Source organism: Zea mays, chromosome 1 (assembly GCF_902167145.1).
Source record: "Zea mays cultivar B73 chromosome 1, Zm-B73-REFERENCE-NAM-5.0, whole genome shotgun sequence".
Classification (NCBI taxonomy): Eukaryota; Viridiplantae; Streptophyta; class Magnoliopsida; order Poales; family Poaceae; genus Zea; species Zea mays.
Window position 1 is genome coordinate 194252079 of NC_050096.1, and position 20398 is coordinate 194272476.

Below are 20398 nucleotides of genomic sequence, written 5' to 3' on the forward strand. Positions count from 1 at the left end.
AGACGTGTGGGCTGGTGGCATTTACGTGTGGAGTCAGATGAGCCAAGCAAGATTTGGCCCAAGCACGGTTTAGGTCTTTTGTTTTTTCCTATTTTAATATTTTTTCAAACTATGTTTGATTTGCAATTTTTTAAAATTTAAATGCACAATCAGAAGATCACCAGTATGAAATGCAAGTTATGGTTATTTTTAGTTACATTATTTATTTATCTAGGCAATGTTTCCAATATGAAATGCACACACTTATTGTTCATTTTAAATGTGAGGTCCAATTAAAAGTTTACTTTAGAACTCAATAATCATTACTTATTTGTTTTTAATAATTTATAGGGTATAATCTTTGTGATAATATATTTTAATTTAAAACTTCTAGAGAACATTTATAAGTACATTATTAACTAAACTCATATAAGGATCTACTCATTTAAATTTTTAGGGACCACAATTATTTAGATCTTGAAGAATTTTTTAACAAATCCAAAATAAGATCTTGGGTGTTACAGCTCAACTTTAACCATCCTCTTTGGTAAGCCATACACTTCATATGAGCTCCACTGTAAGTGAGCTCATGCACATTATTCACCACAACTTGTTGAGCGATGAACGTATGTGAGCTCACCCTTGTTGTACTCACATCCCCCCAGGTCAAGAACAGGTACAGGATGAGGAGCATGAAGGATGATGCAATGAGTTCATGAGAGGTCTAGGCCGTCGTCTCCTAGTCAACTATGGTTGATGGATCGTTGTCTTCGTATGATGAAATTATTTATTTATTTTGTACAGAACTCCTATCATATAGTAAAGATGTGACTTTCATTTCTGTACCATAATTCATCATATGTGTGAGACTTGATCCTAGCACGCATGTGAGTCGCGCCCGGGTTTGGCCCCTTGAATCTGGGTGTGACAGGCGCATGTCTCCCTCCCTGCCGGCACAACTCCAGCGCAAGCCTCCCTTCCCGCCGGCACAACTCCAGTGTGTGTCTCCCTCCCCACCAACACAACTTCATCATGCATCTCCCTCCCCATTGGAACAATTCCAACACGCGTCTCCCTCCCCCGCCGGCCAACTCCATGTGTATCCCTCCCCACCGGTCAACTTCAATGAGTGTCTGCCTCCTCGCCACTCTGCCACGTGGTTGAACGATTAATCGAGCCTAATCGCCCGATTAGTCGAGCTGAACGCCTAATGGCCCCTCTGGCGACCAGAAACGATCAACCGATACAAAACATGGGTGGGGAGAAAGAAAACGAAATAGAGGAGAAGGAGATTCTCTATGTTGATGAGCCAAAAGGTGACAAGCCAATCGACTTAGGCTCAAACAACAAGAAGAAAGATGGGAAGAAGAAGAGGCGCATCAAGAAGATCATCGACTACGACAGTGACGCCTCCTCTTCACCAAGGGAAGACGAAGACTCTTCGTCGAAAAAGAAAATGGTAAATGAAAACTATTCTTTTGATTATTATTGTATGCCTTACAACTCGAATGCACATTTATTGTCTATTCCACTTGGAAACCCCCTCACTTTTATGGAGAAGATTATTCTTTCTGGAGTCATAAAATGTGTAGTCATTTATTCTCTCTTCATCCTAGTATCTGGTAAATAGTAGAAAATGGAATTCATTTCGATAGTAGTGATAATCCCATATTTATTAATGAGCAAATATATAAAAATGCCAAGCTACTACTGTTTTGTTAGCATCTCTATGCAGGGATGAATACAACAAAGTCAGCGGCTTGGGCAGTGCCAAACAAATATGGGATACCCTCAAAATCTCTCACGAGGGCAATGACGACACCATGATTACAAACATGGAAAGGGTGGAAGGTGAGCTTGGGAGATTCGCCATGAAAAGGGGAGATGAGCCAACCGAAACGTACAATAGGCTCAAGACCTTGGTGAATTAGATCCGGAGTTATGGGAGTACAGTATGTATAGACCATAACGTCGTTCGACTCATGCTAAGGCCATTTACTGTTATTGATCCTCATCTTGTAAACCTTATTCGCGAGAATCCCAAGTACACCAAGATGATGCCTGAGAAAATTCTCGAAAAATTCGTAAGTAGGCGCATGATGGTAAAAGAGGCTAGGTACGTTGATGACATCGCCAACGGACCACTCCCACTCTATGAGCCACAGCCCATTGCCCTCAAGGCAACAAGCAGCAAGGAGGCGCTACCTAACAGGGTAGCATAAATAGAGGCTGTCGGGCTCAACGAGGAGGAATGGCGCTTGTAATCAAGCGCATCAAGACCGCTTTGAAGGGACGCAAGGAGTATCCCAACAAGAATAAATTAAGGGGAAATCGCTCCTGCTTCAAATGTGGTAAGTCTAGTCATTTTATAGCACAATGTCCCGATAATGACAATGATCAGGCACAAGAAAAGAAAGGGAAGAAGGAGAGGAAGAAAAACTACAGGAAGACAAAGGGCGAGGTGCACATTGGCAAGGAATGGGACTCCGACTGTTCTTCATCTGACTCCGACGATGAAGGACTAGCTGCCTCCGCCTTCAACAAGTCCTCCCTCTTCCCCAACGAACATCACATGTGCCTCATGGCTAAGGATAAGAAGGTACGTAAATGAGATACCCCAAAGTACACTTCTTCTAGTGATGAGGAATCCGATGATGATGTAGACTATAGTGATCTATTTAAAGGTTTTAGATAGAACTAAAGTTGATAAAATCAATGAATTAATTGATGCTCTTAATGAGAAAGATAGGTTGCTACAAAAACAAGAAGACATTCTTTACGAAGAATATGATAATCTTGTTAATGCTGCAAAATCTCTTGCTTTAGAAGTTAAGAGAAATGAAATTCTTTCTTCTGAATTATCTTCTTGCAATGAATCTATGTCTAGCCTTAAGAGTTTGAATGCTGACTTAAATGCTAAGCTATAAGAAGTAAATGTTACTAGTTCTTCTTTGGAGCGTGTGTCTATTTGTAATATGTGTAAAGATTTTGATATTGATGCTTGCAATGCTCATGCTTCCATGATTATTAAGTTGAACAATGATATTGCAAGTCTTAATGCTCAACTTAAGACTTGCAAGAATGAAAATGATAAAATAAAATTTGCTCAACACGCCTACACCATTGGTAGACATCCCTCCATTAAGGATGGACTTGGTTTCCAAAAGGGACTCAAGAACTTAACAAGCCAAAGGACTTCCAATCCCATCAAGGAGAAAGGGAAGGCTCCTGTGGCTAGTAGCTCTCATTCTTCTCGTGATAGAAAGAATCATGCTTATTTGTATGCTCATGTTAAGAATGCTTCTTGTATTATTCATCATAATCATGTTGTTTTCCCTACTCGTCATGGTGTTGTTTTTTATTCACATGTCATGTTTGCATCATCTAGCTCTTAGTATGCTCATGGTAGGAATAGACCTAGGCGCCATGTTCATCATGTTGCTTCTCATGCACCTAGGAATGCATCAAATGGACCAACTATGATTTATCAAACTTATGATGCTTCATTTGTATTGATGTGTAAAAATGATAAAGTAGTTGCTAGAAATTTGGGGCCTAAGTGCAAGAGAGACAAAACTTGCATCTGGGTTCCAAAATCTTATGTGACTAACCTTGTAGGACCCAACAAGAGTTGGGTACCTAAAACCCAAGCTTAAATCATCTTGCAGGTTTATGCATCCAGGGGCACAAGATGAATTATTGATAGCGGATGCACATACCACATGACGAGGATAAGAAAATGTTCACCTCCTACGTCAAGAACAAGGATTCCCAAGACACGATCATCTTTGGAGATGGGAATCATGGCAAGGTCAAAGGCTTGGGAAAAATAGCCATCACTACCCAGCATTTAATTTCTAATGTGTTCTTAGTAGAATCGTTTGGTTACAATTTACTTTCTGTAAGTCAATTATGTCACATGGGATATAATTGTTTATTTACAAATATTGATGTATCTATCTTTAGAAGAAGTGATGGTTCATTAGCTTTTAAATGTGTATTAGACGGCAAGCTCTATTTAGTTGATTTCTCTAAAGAAAATGTTGATCTAGATGCATGCTTAATAGCTAAGACTAATATGGGAGGGTTTTGGCACCGCCGTCTAGCACATGTTGGAATGAAAAATCATCATAAGCTTCTAAAGGGACAACATGTGTTAGGACTAACCGATGTATGTTTTGAGAAAGACAGACCTTGTGCAGCGTGCCAAGCAGGGAAGCAGGCGAGAACTAATAATCGAGGCAAAAAATGTGATGACAACGTCAAGACCACTAGAACTCCTACACATGGATCTCTTCGGGTCTGTTGCTTATCTTAGCATCGGAGGAAGTAAGTATGGTCTTGTTATTGTTGATGATTTTTCCCGCTTCACTTGGGTATTCTTTTTGCAGGATAAAACAGAAATCCAAGGTACTCTAAAGCGCCTCCTAAGGAGAGCTCAAAATGAGTTTGAGCTGAAGGTGAAAAAGATCAGGAGCGACAATGGATCTGAATTTAAGAACCTTCAAGTAGAAGAGTTTCTTGAGGAAGAAGGCATCAAGCATGAGTTCTCCACTCCCTACACACCACAACAAAATGGTGTAGTGGAGAGGAAGAACGGGACACTCATTGATATGTCGAGGACAATGCTTGGGTAATATAAGATGCCTAAACGGTTTTGGTCGGAAGCTGTAAATACAGCTTGTCACGCCATAAACCGGCTCTATCTTCATCGCCTTCTCAAGAAGACATCTTACGAGCTCCTAACTAGTAACAAACCCAATGTTTCATACTTTCGTGTATTTGGGAGCAAATGCTACATCTTGGTGAAGAAAGGTAGACATTCAAAATTTGCTCCCAAAGTTGTAGAAGGGTTTTTACTAGGTTATGATTCAAATACAAAGGCATATAGGGTCTTCGATAAATCATCGGGTTTAGTTGAAGTCTCTAGTAACGTTGTATTTGATGAGACTAATGGCTCTCCAAGTGAGCAAGTTGATCTTGATGATGTAGATGAGGATGAAGTTCCAACGACCGCAATACGAACTATGGCAATAGGTGATGTGCGACCCCAGGAACAACAAGAACAAGACCAACCATCTTCCTCAACAATGGTGCATCCCCCAACTCAAAATGAGGAACATGTACCTCAAGATGCATGCATGAATCAAGGGGGAGCACATGAAGAAAAAGATAAAGAGGAAGAAGCACAACAAGCACCTCCAACTCAAGTCCGGGCCACTATCCAAAGGAATCATCGAGTGGATCAGATTCTAGTAACATCAGCAAGGGAGTAACCACTCGTTCACGTTTAGCTAATTTTTGTGAACATTACTCTTTTGTTTCTTCTATTGAGCCTTTCATGGTAGAAGAAGCCTTACAGGATCCAGACTGGGTGTTGGCCATGCAGGAAGAGCTCAACAACTTCAAGAGAAATGAAGTATGGAGCCTGGTGCCACGTCCAAAGCAAAATGTTGTGGGAACCAAGTGGGTGTTCCGCAACAAGCAAGATGAACACGGGGTGGTGAAGCATGGTATGAATGCCTTAGAGATTTTCTCATTTCTAATGCTCTTTTAAGGTTGGGAAAGTTGATCCTACTCTTTTTACTAAGACTTATAATGGTGATTTGTTTGTATGCCAAATATATGTCGATAACATAATATTTGGTTCTACTAATCAAAAGTCTTGTGAGGAGTTTAGCAGGGTAATGATGCATAAATTCGAAATGTTGATGATGGGCGAGTTGAACTACTTCCTTGGATTCCAAGTAAAGCAACTCAAGGAAGGAACCTTCATCTCCCAAATGAAGTACACCCAAGACTTGCTCAAAAGGTTTGGGATGAAGGACGCTAAGCCTGCCAAGACATCAATGGGAATTGACGGACATCTAGACCTCGACAAAGGAGGTAAGTCCATTGATCAAAAGGCATACTGATCTATGATAGGCTCTTTACTTTATCTTCGTGCTAGTAGACTAGATATAATGCTTAGCATATGCATGTGTGCTAGATTTCAATCCGACCCCAAGGAATGTCATCTTGTGGTCGTGAAGCGAATTCTTAGATATTTTGTTTCCACGCCTTGCTTCGGGATCTAGTATCCAAAGGGGTCTACCTTTCACTTAATCAGATATTCAGATTCCGACTATGCCGGGTGCAAGGTTGATAGGAAGAGCACATCAGGGACTTGTCAGTTTCTGGAAGGTCCCTAGTGTCCTAGAGCTCTAAGAAACAAACATCTGTTGCCCTATCCACCACTGAGGCTGAGTATGTTGCCACAGGACAGTGTTGCGCGCAACTACTTTGGATGAGGCAAACCCTCCAGGATTTTGGCTACAATCTGAGCAAAGTCCCACTCCTATGTGACAATGAGAGTACAATCAGTTTGGCGGATAATCCTATTGAACACAGTCGCACCAAGCACATAGACATCCTCTCACAGTGTCTGGTGCACCATTTTTCAACACACTCTATGTCTTGCTCCAATTTTTGATTGAGTCCCTAACTTAACTTCTTTCTTGGTTTGTGTTGAACCTTATGCACCTGTGATAAATGATATCTAGGCAAACTTGTTAGTCCACGTGGTTTGCGTTGGACATCAACCACCAAAATCGATTATAGAAAATGGTTAAGTGCATTTCCCTTTCAAGATGATCTTATGACCTCAAATATCTATGAGGTAGGAGGATCATAGAGCTCAACAATGCCATGCTTACCCGTCCAATGGCCTCCTGCACCTCTGGTGTAACACTAATAACATGAGGCATTTCATCCTCCTCAGGTTGGTCTAATGGTTGGTCCACGAATCCCTAGAGATTTTGAGGAAATGGACAGAAAAATGAGATAACACTATCTATTTATAAAATTGCTAAACAACAATTCAGAAAATACCAAAAATCTATGACAATTGGTAAGTTGTAATGGAGTAGATAAAACCCAAAACAAAGGGTACATGTGTCGTAACCCAAGATTAAATCATGTGTACAACAAGGGCTTGACTTGGCAAATTAGTTCATTGCCCTCTCCCCTCTAATCCAAAAGGGTAATTGTTTAACCATACTTAACCCCACCCAACCCCAACCAAAACAGAGAAGAAGGAAATCGCCTCGTAGGGGAAACAAAACCCTACCAGATTAGTATGAAACTTAATATGGCGATTGAAACAAGCAAGAACTAAAACAAGATAGCAAATTGAACACCAACAGAGTTTGTTCCGTCCCCCAGCAGATCTTGATTTCGTACCACACGGACAGGGCAGTCCGTCGATCCTGTACACCCGACAGCATGGTCTCTTGGCCATGAGCTCCTCACCGATGCTAAGCACCCTCGCTGATTCGTCCCCCACGCTGCATGGGGACCCACGGAGCTTTCGCCTATCATGAGGCAACAGAAGTGGAATAGGGAGGTAGGCGGGGGAACAAGGAGGCATACCTGCGCGCCATGGAGGGGGGTAGTAGGAGCGCCGAGACGAGGAGGAGAACGAGATGGGTGTGGGGCAGCAAGGTGAGCGAGCGACTGTCTCGGGGTGGGCACGTCTCGGGGCAGGGGCGTCCATGGATTGCGGGGGCGAGGGCAGGGGCGGTAGCGACCCTTCCATCGACGGACATGGACTGTGGGGGCGAGTACAGGGGCAGTAGCGACCCTTCCATCGACGGAGAGCAGAGCAGGGGAAAAGATGGTGGGGGCGGGGCAGGGTCACAGTGGGAGACATGGCCGTGGCGCAGGTGGGAGTTGAGGGTTTAGGGTTTTTGGGTGCTCTCCATGGATAACAGGATGGCACAGCCGTGTGGGTGTGCGCGGACGTGGATTGAGTGGGCGAAGCCGATCGGGAAGGTGCGGGGACTGTGGGCCTCGCGTGGATCGGGCGTGGGGGAGCGGAAGTCGAGGTCGTGGCGTGGAGATTTTGGAAGGTCGACGCTCTGCTCTCCATGGAAAGCATCGCGTGGGGATGGCGCGGTCGCGCGGTGGTGCGCGTAGATTTCGGAGCGGCGCAGGCCTTCCATGAAGAGCAGAGTGCGGGGCCACCTCGTCCTCCTCTCCATGTGTGCAGAGGTTTCAGATCATGGTATCAGCCTTCCATGGAGCGCATAACGGGTGTGCGCGTAGGTTTTGGAAGGAGAGTCGGTCTTCCATGGACATCAGACCGGGGGGAGGGGGAGCGGGTGGGCGCAGAGATTCCGGGATTGCGATGTCTTCCATGGAGAGCGTGGGCGAGGAGAGCCGAGGCAGGGGCATGCAGCATGCCTCACCAAGAGACATGTGGATGCCCACACTACAAATATATATGTTAGCAGAGATAGAGATTTCTGGGTCCCCTAACACCTATATTTAACACTTATAATCTATACTACTATATTAGGACTGCAAGGGGGTAGCCTGCCATCCCTGGTTCTGCCTCGCGTGGATCTCGACCGTCCCTCTATACTAATCAAATTAGCATCGTCTGATCTTCCATACGTCTCTCCCCCGCCCCGCTCTTCGTGCGTCAGCCACCGTCACCCTCGCCCCACCCACGAGATTGTCACCGAAACATCCACCCCCCTATCCCCGCACGATGACTGCCCCAAAAGCAGTCAGACTCTGCACGCAAACCATCTCTATTCCCGTCGAATCTATCACCAGAACATACCAACAACAACACAGATCGGATCCCCGAGAGGCGAGGCAGGAAAGGAGCAATTATGTGGGGTGGAGGGGGCAAAGAGCATGAGGCTGTCGTAGAGGTACTAGCCATAGCGGTGGAGCAAGAGCTTGGGATCGTCAGCGAGGCAGAAGTCGAGATCGAACCCGCGCGCCTGGAGCAAGCCGAAGAAGGCCGAGTGCGACGACCGCACGGCCAGGTCATCCAGGAGGACGAGCAGCCGACGTCCGCGGGGCCCCTCTTCGCCCCCTTCCGCGACCGCGAGCACGAGGAGGGACGCGAAGGCGGCGGTGAGGAGGAGCAGGACGTGCCGCCGCATCGCCATTGCTGCGCAGATCTCGTGTGGGGGTTTTGGGTTGGGTTTGGAGTGGCGCAGCAAGCAGCAGGTAGCAACGGAGACGACGACTCGGAGAGAGGAGCTATAGCGTGCAAAGGTGGAGAGGAAGTGAGCCGTCTGGGCCGTCCAATCAGAGATCGAATGGACCGGAGACCCGGATCGAGTTTGAGCTTTGCTGCGGCTCCGCATGCAAAGGGGTCTGTCTCTAACATGAGGTCCCATGTGAGGCAGCTAGCATTTTCCATTTTCTTCCTTTGCTTCTTTGCGGAATTTACTTCAACACATAGTTTTAATGGATGAAATCAAACTGGTAGCACTGCTTTTATAATCAACGGAAGAAAAAATTCCTGTGTTTTTTCAAAAAAAACACAGAAAATTTTTCCTGCGAAAAAAATCCAGAAAGATAACTGAAAACGAGCTGATCCCAGTGATCAGAACATTATTAGTGATCTGTTCCAACTACGTGTAACATCAGCAATTCAACATGGTTCAAGTTATATCATATGCTTCTCCTTGGGGTTCTCTTGTAAACTAAGAATTACCAAAAAAGCAAATCTATACTACTATATTAAGACGGTAAGGGAGTAGCCTGCCATCCCTGGTTCTGCCTCGCGTGGATCTCGACCTAAAAAAGTGAATAAAAGTCATGTGCTTTGCTACGGAGTCAACATCAACATTATTTATTAAAGTTGTAAGGGGGTAGCCTGTCGTTCTGCCGTTATGCAATCTCAGACGTCCGTTATGTCGTTTTGCAATCTCAGCCATTCGATCCACGCACCAGCCGTCTTATCCCACGCCCCCGGCCCGAATTCATCGCGACCCCAGAAGTTGTGAAAGCTATATGCCCGCCCCTGTCCTCCCACAACTAACAAAACCCGACTGCCGACCAATCAGGCTAGATATACGACCGAATGTGCCGCCCCACCAATGAAGAAATCTTGCCTCACGGCAGCGCAGCTGACCTCGCGGAGGAACCAGTGTTCGACGACGACATGCAACACTCCTGTTCTCCCCATGATCCCGACGCGCTTCGTCTACAGGCCGTAGGCGGCAACGGATGTGATGTCGGGTTCTAGCTCGTTGTGGGAGATGGGCATGCCACCACACGACACGCTCGCAGAGTCAGCCGCGATGTACGAGACGATGCTCTCGTCGCAACAGCGGATGATGCGACCGGACTGGCAGGCGATGTACGATGCTCTTATTCTCCCCGAAATCCCAACGCGCTTCGTCTACAGGCCGCAGACGGTGATGGATGTGATGTCGGGTTCTAGCTCGTTGTGGGAGATGGGCGCGCCGCCGCACGACACGCTCGCAGAGTCAGCCGCGATGTACGCGGCGATGCTGTCATCGCAGCAGCAGCACATGGCGCGACCGGACCGACAGGCGATGTACAACGCTCCTGATCTCCCCAAAGTCCCGACGCGCTTCGTCTACAGGCTGCAGACGGCGATGAATGTGATGTCGGGTTCTATCTCGTTGTGGGAGACGGGCGCTGAAAGTCGCCTAGAGGGGGGTGAATAGGGCGAATCTGAAATTACAAACTTAAACACAACTTCAAGCCGGGTTAGCGTTAGAAATAGAAACGAGTCCGAGAGAGAGGGCGCAAAACAAATCGTGAGCGAATAAAGAGTGAGACACGATGATTTGTTTTACCGAGGTTCGGTTCTTGCAAACCTACTCCCCGTTGAGGTGGTCACGAAGACTGGGTCTCTTTCAACCCTTTCCCTCTCTCAAACGATCACTTAGACCGAGTGAGCTTCTCTTCTCAATCAAATGGAACACAAAGTTCCCACAAGGACCACCACACAATTGGTGTCTCTTGCCTTGGTTACAATTGAGTTTGATCACAAGAATGAAGGAAGAAAAGAAGCGATTCAAGCACAAGAGCTCAAATGAACACAACAAATCACTCTCTCTAATCACTAAGGCTTTGTGTGGAGTTGGGAGAGGATTTGATCACTTTGGTGTGTATTGTATTGAATGCTAGCTCTTGTAAGGTGTAGAAGAGTGGAAAACTTGGATGCCATTGAATGTGGGGTGGGTGGGGTATTTATAGCCCCAACCACCAAAAATGGTTGTTGGAAGTGTGCTGTCGCATGGCGCACCGAACAGTCCGGTGCGCCACCGGACACTGTCCGGTGCGCCAGCCACGTAAGCAGACCGTTGGGGTTCGACCGTTGGAGCTTTGACTTGTGGGGCCTCTGGGCTGTCCGGTGGTGCACCGGACAGGTCCTGTAGACTGTCTGGTGCGCCTTCTGACGCTGCTCTGTCCTCTGCGCGCGCAGGCGTGCATTTAATGCGTTGCAGTCGACCATTGCTTCGCGAAGTAGCCGTTGCTCCATTGGCACACCGGACAGTCCAGTGAATTATAGTGGAGTGCCCTTGAATTTTCCCGAAGGTGAAGAGTTCGAGCTGAAGTGCCCTGGTGCACCGAACACTGTCCTGTGGCACACCGGACAGTCCGGTGCGCCAGACCAGGGTGCCTTTCGGGTTGTCTTTTGCTCTCTTGTTTGAACCCTTTACTTGGTCTTTTTATTGGCTTATAGTGAACCTTTGGCACCTGTAGAACTTATAGACTAGAGCAAACTAGTTAGTCCAATTATTTGTGTTGGGCAATTCAACCACCAAAATCAATTAGGAAATAGGTGTAAGCCCAATTCCCTTTCAATCTCCCCCTTTTTGGTGATTGATGCCAACACAAACCAAAGCAAATATAGAAGTGCATTATTGAACTAGTTTGCATAATTGTAAGTGCAAAGGTTACTTAGAATTGAGCCAATATAAATTCTCATAAGATATGCATGGATTGTTTCTTTATATTTTTGACATTTTGGACCACGCTTGCACCACATGTTTTGTTTTTGCAAACTCTTTTGTAAATTCTTTTCAAAGTCCTTTTGCAAATAGTCAAAGGTAAATGAATAAGATTTTGAGAAGCATTTTGAAGATTTGAAATTTTCTCCCCCTGTTTCAAATGCTTTTACTTTGACTAAAACAAAACTCCCCCTCGATAAAATCCTCCTCTTAGTGTTCAAGAGGGTTTTAAGATATCAATTTTGAAAATATTACTTTTTCCCCCTTTTGAACACAATAAAATACCAATTTGAAAATCATTAGTTTGAAATTAGGTGGTGGTGCGGTCCTTTGGCTTTGGGCTAATACTTTCTCCCCCTTTGGCATGAATCGCCAAAAACAGATACTTTGAGTGAAATATAAGCCCTTTTTCTTCTTTCTCCCCCTTTGGTAAATAACATATGAGTGAAGATTATACCAAAGTTGGAGAGTTGCTCGGAGCAACGGCGAAGGATGAGTAATTTGATGGAGTGGAGTGGAAGCCTTTGTCTTCGCCGAAGACTCCAATTCCCTTTCAATACACCTATGACTTGGTTTGAAAATATACTTGAAAACACACTAGTCATAGCATATAAAAGAGACATGATCAAAGGTATATTAATGAGCTATGTATGCAAGACATCAAAAGAAATTCCTAGAATCAAGAATATTTAGCTCATGCCTAAGTTTGTTAAAAGTTTGTTCATCTAATGGCTTGGTAAAGATATCGGCTAATTGTTCCTTAGTGTTAATATATGCAATCTCGATATCTCCCTTTTGTTGGTGATCCCTTAAGAAATGATATCGAATGGCTATGTGTTTAGTGCGGCTATGCTCAACGGGATTATCTGCCATACGGATTGCACTCTCATTATCACATAGAAGAGGAACTTTGGTTAATTTGTAACCATAGTCCCTAAGGGTTTGTCTCATCCAAAGTAGTTGCGCGCAACAATGACCTGCGGCAATATACTCGGCTTCGGCGGTAGAAAGAGCGACGGAATTTTGCTTCTTTGAAGCCCAAGACACCAGGGATCTTCCCAAGAACTGGCAAGTCCCCGATGTGCTCTTTCTATTAATCTTACACCCTGCCCAGTCGGCATCCGAATAACCAATTAAATCAAATGTGGATCCTCGAGGGTACCAAAGCCCAAACTTAGGAGTATGAACTAAATATCTCAAGATTCGTTTTACGGCCGTAAGGTGAGCTTCCTTAGAGTCGGCTTGGAATCTTGCACACATGCATACGGAAAGCATTATGTCCGGTCGAGATGCACATAAATAGAGTAGAGAGCCTATCATCGACCGGTATACCTTTTGATCGACGGATTTACCTCCCATGTCAAGGTCGAGATGCCCATTGGTTCCCATGGGGGTCTTGATGGGCTTGGCATCTTTCATTCCAAACTTGTTTAGAATGTCTTGAATGTACTTGGTTTGGCTAATGAAGGTGCCCTCTTGGAGTTGCTTCACTTGAAATCCCAAGAAGTACTTCAACTCCCCCATCATAGACATCTCGAATTTTTGTGTCATGATCCTACTAAATTCCTCACATGTAGATTCGTTAGTAGACCCAAATATGATATCATCAACATAAATTTGGCATACAAACAAATCATTGTTAAGAGTTTTAGTAAATAAAGTAGGATCGACTTTTCCGACTTTGAAGCCATTAGTGATAAGAAAATCTCTTAGGCATTCATACCATGCTCTTGGGGCTTGCTTGAGCCCATAAAGCGCCTTAGAGAGTTTGTAAACATGGTTAGGGTACTCATTATCTTCAAAGCCGGGAGGTTGCTCAACATAGACCTCTTCCTTGATTGGTCCATTGAGGAAGGCACTTTTCACGTCCATTTGATAAAGCTTGAAGCCATGGTAAGTAGCATAGGCAAGTAATATGCAAATTGATTCAAGCCTAGCTACGGGTGCATAGGTTTCACCGAAATCCAAACCTTCGACTTGTGAATATCCCTTGGCCACAAGTCGGGCTTTGTTCCTTGTCACCACACCATGCTCATCTTGCTTGTTGCGGAAGACCCACTTGGTTCCTACAACATTTTGATTAGGACATGGAACTAAATGCCATACCTCGTTCCTAGTGAAGTTGTTGAGCTCCTCTTGCATCGCCACCACCCAATCCGAATCTTGTAGTGCTTCCTCTACCCTGTGTGGCTCAATAGAGGAAACAAAAGAGTAATGCTCACAAAAATGTGCAACGCGAGATCTAGTGGTTACCCCCTTATGAATGTCGCCGAGGATGGTGTCGACGGGGTGATCTTGTTGGATTGCTTGGTGGACTCTTGGGTGTGGCGGTCTTGGTTCTTCATCCTCCTTGTCTTGATCATTTGCATCTCCCCCTTGATCATTGCCATCATCTTGAGGTGGCTCATCTTTTTGATCTTCTCCTTCATCAACTTGAGCCTCATCCTCATTTTGAGTTGGTGGAGATGCTTGCGTGGAGGAGGATGGTTGATCTTGTGCATTTGGAGGCTCTTTGGATTCCTTACGACACACATCCCCAATGGACATGTTCCTTAGCGCGACGCACGGAGCCTCTTCATCACCTATCTCATCAAGATCAACTTGCTCTACTTGAGAGCCGTTAGTCTCATCAAACACAATGTCACAAGAAACTTCAACTAGTCCTGAGGACTTGTTAAAGACTCTATATGCCCTTGTGTTTGAATCATATCCTAGTAAAAAGCCTTCTACAGTCTTAGGAGCAAATTTAGATTTTCTACCTCTTTTAACAAGAATAAAGCATTTGCTACCAAAGACTCAAAAATATGAAATGTTGGGCTTTTTACCGGTTAGGAGTTCGTATGATGTCTTCTTGAGGATTCGGTGTAGATACAACCGGTTGATGGCGTAGCAGGCGGTGTTGACCGCCTCGGCCCAAAACCGATCTGAAGTTTTGTACTCATCAAGCATGGTCCTTGCCATGTCCAATAGAGTTCTATTCTTCCTCTCCACTACACCATTTTGTTGTGGCGTGTAGGGAGAAGAGAACTCATGCTTGATGCCCTCCTCCTCAAGGAAGCCTTCAATTTGAGAGTTCTTGAACTCCGTCCCGTTGTCGCTTCTAATTTTCTTGATCCTTAAGTCGAACTCGTTTTGAGCCCGTCTCAAGAATCCCTTTAAGGTCTCTTGGGTATGAGATTTTTCCTACAAAAAGAACACCCAAGTGAAGCGAGAATAATCATCCACAATAACTAGACAGTACTTACTCCCGCCGATGCTTATGTAAGCAATCGGGCCGAATAGATCCATGTGTAGGAGCTCGAGCGGCCTGTCAGTCGTCATGATGTTCTTGTGTGGATGATGAACTCCAACTTGCTTCCCTGCCTGACATGCGCTACAAATCCTGTCTTTCTCAAAATGAATATTTGTTAGTCCCAAAATGTGTTCTCCTTTTAGAAGCTTGTGAAGATTCTTCATTCCAACATGTGCTAGTCGGTGATGCCAGAGCCAGCCCATGTTAGTCTTAGCAATTAAGCAAGTGTCGAGTTCAGCTCTATCAAAATCTACTAAGTATAGCTGACCCTCTAACACTCCCTTAAATGCTATTGAATCACCACTCCTTCTAAAGACAGTAACACCTACATCTGTGAAAAGACAGTTGTAGCCCATTTTGCATAATTGCGATACGGAAAGCAAATTGTAATCTAAAGAGTACAAGAAAAACATTGGAAATGGAATGGTCAGGTGATATAGCAATTTTACCCAATCCTTTGACCAAACCTTGATTTCCATCCCCGAATGTAATAGCTCGTTGGGGATCTTGGTTTTTCTCGTAGGAGGAGAACATCTTCTTCTCCCCAGTCATGTGGTTTGTGCACCCGCTATCGATGATCCAACTTGAGCCCCCGGATGCGTAAACCTACAAAACAAGTTTAGTTCTTGATTTTAGGTACCCAAATGGTTTTGGGTCCTTTGGCATTAGATACAAGAACTTTGGGTACCCAAACACAAGTCTTTGATCCCTTGTGTTTGCCCCCAACATACTTGGCAACTACCTTGCCGGATTTGTTAGTTAAAACATAAGATGCATCAAAAGTTTTAAATGAAAAGTTGGAATCATTTGATGCACTAGGAGTTTTCTTCTTAGGCAATTTTAGCACGGGTTAATTGCCTAGAGCTAGATGTCTCACCCTTATACATAAAAGCATGATTAGGGCCAGAGTGAGACTTCCTAGAGTGAATTCTCCTAATTTTGCTCTCGGGATAACCGGCAGGGTATAAAATGTAACCCTCATTATCCTGAGGCATGGGAGCCTTGCCCTTAACAAAATTAGACAATCTTTTAGGAGGGGCATTAAGTTTGACATTGTCTCCCTTTTGGAAGCCAATGCCATCCTTGATGCCAGGGCGTCTCCCACTATAGAGCATGCTTTTAGCAAATTTAAACTTTTCATTTTCTAAGTCATGCTCATTGATCTTAGCATTAAGTTGAGCTATGTGATCATTTTGTTCTTTAATTAAAGCTAGGTGATCATGAATAGCATCAACATTAATGTCTCTACATCTAGTACAAATGGAAGTATGCTCGACAGTAGATGTAGAGGGGTTGCAAGATTTTAATTCTACAACCTTAGCATGTAATATATCATTTCCATTTCTAAGGTTAGAAATAGTAACATTGCAAACATCAAAATCTTTAGCCTTAGCAATTAATTTTTCATTTTCAATCCTAAGGCTAGCAAGTGAATCATTCAACTTTTCAATCTTAGCAAGCAAATTAGCATTATCATCTCTAAGATTGGAAAGTGAAGCATCACAAACATTTGAATCAACCTTAGCAATTAAACTAGCATTCTCATTCCTAAGGTTGACAATAGTATCATGACAAGTGCTTAGCTCACTAGATAATTTTTCACATTTTTCTACTTCTAGAGCATAAGCATTCTTAACCTTAACATGCTTCTTGTTTTCTTTAATAAGGAAGTCCTCTTGGGAGTCCAAGAGATCATCCTTCTCATGAATAGCACTAATCAATTCATTTAATTTTTCTTTTTGTTGCATGTTTAGGTTGGCAAAAAGGGTGCGCAAGTTATCCTCCTCATCACTACAATTATCCTCATCACTAGAGGTTTCATATTTAGTGGAGGATCTTGATTTTACCTTCTTCTTTTTGCCGTACTTTGCCATGAGGCACTTGTGGCCGATGTTGGGGAAGAGAAGACCCTTGGTGACGGCGATGTTTGCGGCGTCCTCATCGGAGGAGGAGTCGGTGGAGCTCTCGTCGGAGTCCCATTCCCGGCAAATATGGGCATCGCCACCCTTCTTTTTGTAGTATCTCTTCTTCTCCTTTCTTCTCCCCTTCTTGTCGTCGCCCCTGTCACTATCACTAGATAATGGACATTTTGCAATGAAATGACCGGGCTTACCACACTTGTAGCATACTTTCTTGGAGCGGGGCTTGTAATCCTTCCCCCTCCTTTGCTTGAGGATTTGGCGGAAGCTCTTGATGATGAGCGCCATTTCCTCGTTGTCGAGCTTGGAGGCATCGATGGGTGTTCTACTTGATGTAGATTCCTCCTTCTTTTCTTCCGTCGCCTTGAATGCGACCGGTTGTGCTTCGGACATGGAGGGGCCATCAAGCTCGTTGATTTTCTTTGAGCCTTTGATCATCAATTCAAAGCTCACAAAGTTTCCTATCACTTCCTCGGGAGTCATTAGTGTATATCTAGGATTACCATGAATTAATTGAACTTGAGTAGGGTTAAGGAAAACAAGTGATCTAAGAATAACCTTAACCACTTCGTGGTCATCCCATTTTTTGCTCCTGAGGTTGTGCACTTGGTTCACCAAGGTTTTGAGCCGGTTGTACATGTCTTGTGGCTCCTCCCCTTGGCGAAGTCGGAAGCGACCGAGCTCCCCCTCGATCGTCTCCCGCTTGGTGATCTTGGTCACCTCGTCTCCTTCGTGTGCGGTCTTTAGCACGTCCCAAATCTCCTTTGCGCTCTTCAACCCTTGCACCTTATTATACTCCTCTCGACTTAGAGAGGCAAGGAGTATAGTGGTGGCTTGGGAGTTGAAGTGCACAATTTGGGCTACTTCGTCCTCATCATAGTCTTCATCCCCTACGGATGGTACCTGTACACCAAACTCAACAACATCCCATATACTTTTGTGGAGTGAGGTTAGGTGATATCGCATCATATCACTCCACCTAGCATAATCTTCACCATCAAACGTTGGTGGTTTGCCCAGTGTCACACCCGGGTTTTAGGGGCACCAAGACCCGGGCGCAAACATCACCAGGTGTGCTGGGACCAAGTCTCACACATATGATGAATCATGGCACAGGATCGAATGTCACATCTTTACTATATAATAGGAGTTCTGTACAGAATTAATAATTACATTATAAGGAGACAACGGTCCAGCAAACCAAAGTTGACTGGGAGACGACGACCTAGACCACTCACGAACTCATCACAGCTCCTCCACGCGCCTCATCATGTGGTACCTGCTCTTGACCTGTGGGGGGGGGGTGTGAGACAGCAAGAGTGAGCTCACATACGTTCATCGCTCAACAAGTTGTGGGGAATAATGTGTATGAACTCGCCAAAGGTGGGAGCTCACGTGAAGTGTAAGGCTTACCAAAGAGGATGGTTGAAGCTGAGCATTGCTTTTAAAGTTGGTCAAAATTTTATTAGCAATTACTAAGTATAAGTAAATACCAACCCAATTAAGTAGTAGAACAAAAGTAACAATCTCACCTGCGATGCAATGCATATGACAAATTGAGTTTAAGTTCCATAATTTAATCATGTGAGTGTCCGAGCCGCTCATGACCGTGAGCACGGCTAGTATACCAGTTTTACACTCTGCAGAGGTTGCGCATCTTTACCCACAAGTCGTGTTACCCATTTGCCACAGAGTTGATCAGACTCCATACACCTCTACCAAGGAAGCGAGGCAGGGTACCACTACGAGGCCTTTACAAAGTTCCACTAGCTTCAGAAAACCCGCTACAGTTTATAGGAAGCTCCAATGCAGGAATCCCTTGCAGGACCGCCATCGCAGCAAAATCCTCCCGAGGGCCTCCCTACACTGACCACTCCCCTACTGCCCTTGCCCCTTTCGGGTAAGGTAGTCCTCCACTAGCTTTCCTAATTAATCAGCCAAGGGCGTCCCATTAAACCCTTGTGGTAGCACTGTTTTCCCGGGTGGTTCTCCATGTTCCAATTAACATAATGATCTTATCATGAACGATAAATAACAACGGATAACAAAAGTATAATCATGAGTAATGTATCCTCATACCCAAAACCACATAAAGCACTAGCAAGTACTACCCAAAAAGTTCAGTGGTAACAAGGTATAAAGATAATCAAACTAGGGTATCCTATTAGGACCCATCAAAATTAACCTATGCAGATCATTATGATTAATTAGAACATGAGTGGGTAAAAAGAAGTGATCAAGGGCACAACTTGCCTGGGACTTGAGAATCCAGGTACCAACTTGCTTTTCAGATGACACGTGTCCTCGCTCTAGTCGTAGCAATACAAACAAACATTGTATAGGCAAAATTAACATTACACCAAGCATGTAAATAAAATACACAGTAATAATCTAGACATTAAAATAAGATCACAGGAACTGGAATCATTAAATTTGGGGTTATAGATTTTAAGTTATGGATTTTCTAAGATTTAATGTGCTTGAAATATGATTAAATGATAAATAAATTTTCTAACAGAGTTCATATCAAAACAGTGACTCTAAGTGTTAGAGAATAATATTACAAAATTTTAGAAATTGAAATGGTTCAATTTGGAGTTCATATGTATTTTCTATGAATTATCAAAGTTCTAGCAATTATTTTGTATTAAAAAGTAATTTCTATAATTAAATAACTGAATTTAAAGAGCTATGGACTGGGCCTCAAATCCTGGAAAGCGCAGGGGGCTCGGGGTAAGTCGTCCTAGACACAGAGAACAGTGGAAGTAGGACGGCGGGTTCATTATAAAATACCCTAGGGTTTCTTTAGCAAAATGTACCCGTGAAGGGGTATGATGTGATCTGGGCCGTTGAATCCTGTTCCGACCGCCGAGATTAGACGCTGACATTATAACCTGTTATGTGAAACTGACCATTGGATCTAGCATCCACGGATGAGAAGCGATCCCACCCCGATCAATCCTCCTCCGTCCGATACTACGCCAACGTTCCAGATCCCCCCCCCCAGCGAACAGGTACGCTGAGACCAGATCCAGACCGCACAATCCTAATTCGATGCCTCGGGTTCATCCTACGAGGTGGTAACTCATGATCTAATCCGAGCCGGATAACACAGATCCAACGGTTGGCACTCATCCCCTTCCTCGGGTCTCTCCACGGCGAAGTAAGCTCCCAAGACGGCGGCGCTCACGGAACCTTGCCCCAGCGTTGTTTCCATGTCCCAGACTCCACAAACTCAGGTGCTACGCGGTCTAGAGTCGAGTGCGAACTCGGAAGAGGGATTCAAACCTGAAATGGCGCTAGCCGATGTTGCGACGAAACGTCGACCGCGGCGAGGTCCGGCCGCCGCGCACGACACGCCCCGCACCTGCTCCGGCTGCAACACGCCCAACTGAGGAAGACCACGTCGAGGTCCGCCCGGCGCCCACAGTGGC